This window comes from Protopterus annectens, chromosome 3.part0, assembly GCF_019279795.1.
Source record: "Protopterus annectens isolate FY-2018-M chromosome 3.part0, PAN1.0, whole genome shotgun sequence".
NCBI lineage: Eukaryota > Metazoa > Chordata > Ceratodontiformes > Protopteridae > Protopterus > Protopterus annectens.
Genome location: NC_056731.1, coordinates 1,414,947,061 through 1,414,953,952, shown reverse-complemented (window position 1 = coordinate 1,414,953,952; position 6,892 = coordinate 1,414,947,061).

The window sequence follows — 6,892 nt, the reverse complement described above, 5'->3', positions numbered from 1 at the left end:
GGAATATCTTCTCTGCAACATAATTGTTCAGGGACCACTCGTGAGGCATTAGGATAGCTCTGCTCAGCCTGTCGGCAATCATGTTGGACTTCCCCGGTATATGCATTGCAACTAGAAAGCATTGGGAAGACACCACCCACTGCCAAACTCGAAGTGCCTCTCTGTAAAGGGGGTATGATTTGGTTCCTCCCTGTTTGTTCAGATACCATACCATTGAAATGTTTTCTGAGTGGATTGTAATTGTCCCTTAGAGGGAGAAAGCTCTGAAGTGCTTGCAACGCAAATAGCACTGCTCTCATCTCCAAGACATTGATATGCAAATGGGTCTCATGATCCTGCCATGTGCCTTGGACTGTCCTGCCAAGATAATGCCCCCCCCCACCCAATCTGGGAGGCATCCATGGTCACCCTGGCAACTGGAGAAGATGGAACAAAAGGCTTGCCCACGTTGAGATTGCTGGCCTGAAGCCACCAGTGTAGATCCTGCTTGCACGTGTCTGTAATCAGAATAGAATGGGAGAGTGGAAGATTCTGTAGTGACCACTGGGTGAAAAGCAGCCACGGAAGAACGCTCATGTGTAGTCTGGCAAGGGAAACTAGCATGATCGTGGCAGCCATGGTCCCTAATAACTTGAGGACCACTTTTGCCTTGACCTTCCTCAATGGTAGTAAGGCGTAGACCTGCTGTTGTAGAGCCTGAATTCTCTCTTCTGGTAAGAAGGCCCTCATGAGCACTGTATCTAGTTTGGCGCCGATAAAAGTGACATGCTGCGAGGGCAACAAGGCAGATTTTTTTCCAATTTAGAGCAATACTAACCTTTGGCACAGCATAATGATGGTATCCCTGGTCTGTAACAGTAGATGCCTGGTGGTGGCAGAAAGGAGCCAGTCATCCAGGTACAGAAACACTTGGAATCCCTGACATCTCATGTGAGCCATTACCACTGCCATGCATTTGGTGAACACCCTGGGGACTGTGTTGAGACCAAAGGGCAGAGCGTGAAACTGAAAATGACTGGCTCCCAGCCAGAAGCGCAGATGACTTCTCGATGCCCTGTCCATCTTGACATGGTAGTAAGCATCTTTGAGGTCAATGGAGCACATCCACACATCTTTCCCTAACAGAGGGAGTATTGACTGTAAGGTGACCATGCGGAACTTGGAATTTTGTGCATGAAGGTTCAATCATCTGAGATCCAAGATGGGTCTCAGGTCCCCTGTTCTTTTCGGCACTAAAAAGAATCTGGAGTAAGTCCCAAATCCTACTTGGTCTGCGGGGACAGGCTGGATGGCTCTCTTTGAAAGCAACTTTTTTATTTCTAAAGTTGCAGAATCTGTGTGACTAGGTGGAACGTCTGGGATTCTCTTGGTTGTCGGGGGGGGGGGGAAGAGAAGGGAATATGATAACCTCTGAAAATTATCTTTAATACCCACTCATTTTGGGTGACGTCTTGCTAGGCTTCTGGGAATAAAGAAATGTGACCCCCAACTGGCTCAAGAGATGCACAGTTGGGCCTCCCTTCAGGAGCACTAGTAGGGAGAAAGTACAGTTTTGTACCTACCATAAATGTAGATGTCCGATAGGTATGCATCTGCAGTCATAACAAATGGGTTGTCCTGCCTCAGGCAGCCCTTCGGTCGGCCGGATTCCAAAGTCTGGGTCTGGCCTCGGCTGATGTCGCACTTCACCCGACGTCATAGCTGCTGGGGTATAAAGGCATCAGCCGACGCCATTTTCCTCAGTGTTTCTTGCCCCAGATGCCAGGTGCCCTCTAGGAAGGCTAAACTTGGATACATGCAAATAATTCCAAACAGTAGAAAGCAAAATATATATATACATATATACATACAAACAAATACACCATAATAGATTCCCCCAGCTAGCTAAAAGAGGGGTAAGTACCCTAGGAATACCACAGAGGGGAAGGAGGGTGGGTAATCCTGACTGCAGATGCATACCTATCGGACATCTACATTTATGGTAGGTACAAAACTGTACTATGTCCTTCAAGGATGCATCTGCAGTCATAACAAATGGGTAGAATACCATAGCCAAACTGGGGGAGGAGGCACTAAGATAATGATGGTGTAGTTAAGATCCCTTGTAAAACAGCAGTTGCAAAACCTGCTCGGGATCTGGAGTATAGAGGAAGATTATAATGCTTGGCAAATGTATGCACGGAGCTCCAAGTAGCAGCTTCTAAAATGTCTTTGGTAGCCACTCCTCGTAGGAAAGCTGTAGTGGTGGCTGTAGCTCTTGTGGAGTGAGGCCTGATATTTTCAGGAGTTGTCTTTCCATGAAATGAGTAGCAGAATCGAATGCAATTTCCTATCCATTTTGAGATTGTCTGTTTTGAAATTGCTTTTCCTTGCACTCCTGTTGCATATGCTACCAGAAGCTGGTCAGGTTTTCTGCTGGCCTTGGTTCTGTCCAGATAGTAGCGCAGCTGTCTGTACATCCAAGGTGTGTAGTAGTTTTCCCTGTTCTGTGGGTTGGGGAAGAATGTAGGTAAATGTATGGCTTGGTTCAAGGATACCCTGGATACCACCTTTGGCATAAAAGTAGGATTGGTTCTCAGAGACACTCTATCCTGATGGAAGATAAGGAAAGGCTGCACTGCCATTAATGCCTGTAACTCAGATACCCTTCTTGCTGAAGTGATTGCTAGCAGGAAGGCAGTTTTCCAAGATAAGAACTGTAAGTCTGCTGTTGCTGCTGGTTCAAAAGGGGGGAGTGTTAATTTTTCTAGCACAAAATTGAGATCCCATGCAGGCAAATGTGGTTTCCTTTGAGGCTTTACATTTTTGATCCCTCTCAAAAATTGTCTGAGGAGAGGATGAGAGAAGACAGGAGGATCCATGTTGTACTCTGCTGAAATTGCTGATGCATGTATCTTAATGGAAGAATAGGACAGGCCATTGTGGAACAGTTCTGCTAAGTATTCCAGGATGTGTGCTAGGTTTGCTAGTGTGACATTTTCTCCCTTTTCTGCACTCCAAATGAGGAATCTTTTCCATTTGGCTGAATATGTTTTCCTTGTGGAGGGTCTGCGAGTCTCCAGGATAATGTCCTTAACCCTCTGAGATAAATCAAGTTGGTTTTGTTTTATGCAATTTTCTAAGCAGTTAGCTGCAGTATTTTTAAGTTTGGATGCAGGATCTTGTAATTGTTCTGCGTTAGAAGTAAAGGACATAGAGGTAGATGCCATGAATGCGTCCGAGACATGCTTCTCAGTAGCGGGTACCAATGTTGCCTTGGCCAGTCTGGAGCTATCAGAATTACCTTTGGCTGTTCCTCTCTGATCTTCAGCAGAACTTTGTACATCAAAGGAAGAGGTGGAAAGGCATATACTGTCAGGTCCTTCCAGCTGAAAGAAAGGGAGTCCACCCTCCAGGCAAGTGGGTGGTATACTCTTGAGCAGAATTTCTTCCGTTGGTAGTTGTGTGGGGAGGCAAACAGGTCTATCTCTGGCATTCCCCATTTTTTTGTTATGGTTTTGAAAATATCTGGATGCAGCATCCATTCGTGAGCATCCGTGGTGGTCCTGCTTAAGCTGTCTGCTAGTGAATTCTCTTTTCCTGGTACAAATCTGGCCTGCAGTTGGATGTTGAGATTCAGGGCCAAGTTCCACAGGTCCATTGCCGTCCGGCATAGAGGGTATGAATGTGTGCCTCCCTGTTTGTTGATGTACCACATGACTGTGGTATTGTCCGTCCTTATCAGCAGGTGTCATTGCTGGATGAATGGTCTGAATGCCTCGATTGCATGTTTCACTGCCAGCATCTCCTTTAGATTTATGTGTAGATTCAGCTGGTCTTGTGACCATAGGCCTTGGATACACTTGTCTTCCATGTGTGCCCCCAGCCTAGGTCTGAGGCGTCCGTGGTGATGGTCTGCCTTGGATGTGGTTTGTGGAAAGGCAATCCTCTGTTTATCTGACAGGCCTGAGCCCACCACAGGAATTCTTTTTTCAGACATGGAATGATTGGTATCTGGGCTTCTAGACTGTCTGTGTTGAGACCATACATTCCTTAGGTACCATTGTAACTTTCTCATATGCAGCCTGGCATGTGGGATCAATATTATGCAGGATACCATGTAACCCAGGGCCTGCAGGACTTTCCTTGCAGTAAGCTGAGTTTGTCTTGTTAATGCCATGAAATAGAGTGGTAGTTGCTTTTGTTTTTCCTCTGTGAGAAAAGCCATCTTAGTTATTGTGTCCAGTTCTGCACCCAAAAATGTTATCCTTTGGGATGGCACTAGTCGTGATTTTTGTATGTTGACTGTGTATCCCAAGGCTTGCAGCAGTTGCATGACATTGGCCAAATCCTTTATTAATTTTGTCTTGTTGTCCGCTTGCATTAGGCAGTCGTCCAGGTATGGGTAGATTTGAATTCCCTGAAGCCTGCAATGAGCAATTACTGATGCCAGGCATTTCGTGAATACTCTGGGCACAGTAGATAAGCCAAAGGGCAATGCTGAGAATTGATAATGCTCTGATCCTGCAAGAAATCTGAGGTGTCTTCTGCAATCTGGTCATATAGGGACGTGCAGGTATGCCTCCTTGAGATCTAGAGTCACCAGCCAAGACTCCTTGCCCAACATGGGGAGAAGTTGCTGTAGAGTCAGCATTTTGAATTTTGGAACAATGAGGTATGTGTTCAGTGCGGACAAATCGAGAATAGGCCTCCATTGATTTTCTTTTCTTGGTACAAGGAATAGTCTGGAGTAAAATCCTTGGCCTTGTTCCATAGATGGTACCTTTTCTATTGCTCTCATCCTTAGTAAACTGATGATTTGTTTTAGAGCCTCTGATTTCTGGCTTGGTGGAAGGTTTGGCATTCCTCTCTTTTTTGGTAGAGTGTGGAAGTGAAACCTGTAGCCCTTGTCTATTGTTTGTAAAGTCCATTTGTCTCCTGTAATACAATGCCAATTTCTTGAGAATAAGGCTAGCTTTCCGCCCAAGGGTGCTTCCAGTTGTTCCCTGGTAGGCGGAATCAGAGCCAAGTCATTGTGTCTGTCCTGTAGAAGTGGTTGCAGTCGCAGCTGTGGTGGCACTTCTTTGGTTGGCAGGTTGCCACTGACGACCCCTGTAGGCACCCCTAGATTGATCTCTGCCTCTTGGGCATCTATTTCTGCCTCTCTGTGCTCTGGAGGTGTCTGGAAAGGACCAATTCTTTGAAGGCCAATTTCTGCTAAATCTCGGAGGTTGGACCTGCAAAAAATCCTTGACTGTTTGGACAGATTTTGCTTTTTCTTCCACTTTCTTTAGAACCTCCTGTGCAGGGGAGCCAAACAAACTTTGTTTCTCCATAGGGGCATCCAGGAGTTTAGACTTAACATGGTCTGGTAAGGATTGTTCTTTTAACCAGGCATGCCTTCGAATCACTGCTCCAGTCATAGCTGATCTAAATGAAGCCTCCAGTGCATCATAGCCACATTTTAAGAAATGATTACTGACCTGCTGAGAATTGTGTACCAAATCCTGAAGGGACTTACGGTCTAAAGGTTCAGGAGAGGCCAGCTTTTTATTCAGCTGATCTAACAAAAATTCCTGGTACTGTATCATGTGAAATTGACAGTTTAAAGCCCTGGCAGAAAGAGTAGAAGATGTATAAACCTTTTTACCCCATCTCTCTAATGCTCTAGATTCTCTTTCAGATGGTAGTGGGTTTTTGGCAGAGGCAGCTGCAACACCTTTAGGGCCCTGAGAAATGGTTTCTGGGTCTGCAGCATGAGCCTTATACAAGTGGTAGTGAGAATCCGGGACCCTGTAGTATCTGTCAGGCTTTGCAGGGGCCGGGGGAAGAGAATCAGGGGCAGTACTGGCATCATTGTATGCATCATCAACAACTGATAGTACAGGTGGAATGGCTAAAGGCCTATGCTGTGGTAAGTGTAAAAAAGTCCTTAGCCTTTTCCTAGAATCAGAAAAATCCTGACCCTGCCATTGGAAGTGTTCCCTCATTGAGTGTACGGTTTCCCCAAAAGAAAATTCTTCTGGAGGTGAGGCAGAAGGAATGGAGTCTTCTGCATCAGAATCCTCATAAGGTGAGTACGGGCCTTCCTGATGGTCCGATACATCTGAACCATCCGAGGAGTAGTCAGAGGACAGATGTTCAGGGGGTTCAGTCCTAGGCCTCTTTTCAGGAGGGGGTTGTGAGGCCCTATCTGGGTGAGGATGGGTTCCCCTGATCAGAGAAATAAGGTCCTCAGCAAGGCTGAGAATCTGGGAACTTGAGGTAGTCCTGTGAGAGGGAGCTTTTGAAGGTAAGGCCTTGGAAAGTTTGGCTGCTTTAGCCCTGGAAAAGGCCTTGATAGACATAGAAGTAGGGGGTCTAGCTGCCCCACGTGCAGGAGTAGAGATGTCCAATGGAATAGTGTCAGACAACACTTGTGTGCCTGCTACTTCAGCAGGAATTTCTGTAGCCGACTCAGCCATGGCCTGTGTGGCCTCGGTTATCGGAGGCATGCTTTCAGCCGAAGGGAGTACCGAGGTCTCGGTTTCAGCCGAAACCGAGACACTCGCGGTAGGCCTAACCGTGGTTTCAGGCGAAACCGCGGGCCGCGAGTGTCGGTCCTTTTCTTTGCGTTTTTTAGCTAAATGTGTAGTCGGAGTGTCCGATGGCATTTTATATGCAAAAGTGGAGCCAAAAAACTCTTCTGCAAACTCCGACCAACGTCTAAGAGTCCGTCGGTTGAAGGAAGCACAGGCTAAACAAGCTGATACGTCGTGGTCTGGGCCTAAGCAAGGAAGGCAGTAAGAGTGGAAATCCTTATGAGGTATTTGTTTCCCACAAGTTAAACAATTATTTACTTTGTCTGACATCGGCTGAGGCAAGAAAGAGTCCCCAACGGGGTACTTAGCTTTTTAGAAGTCTTCGGTACGCT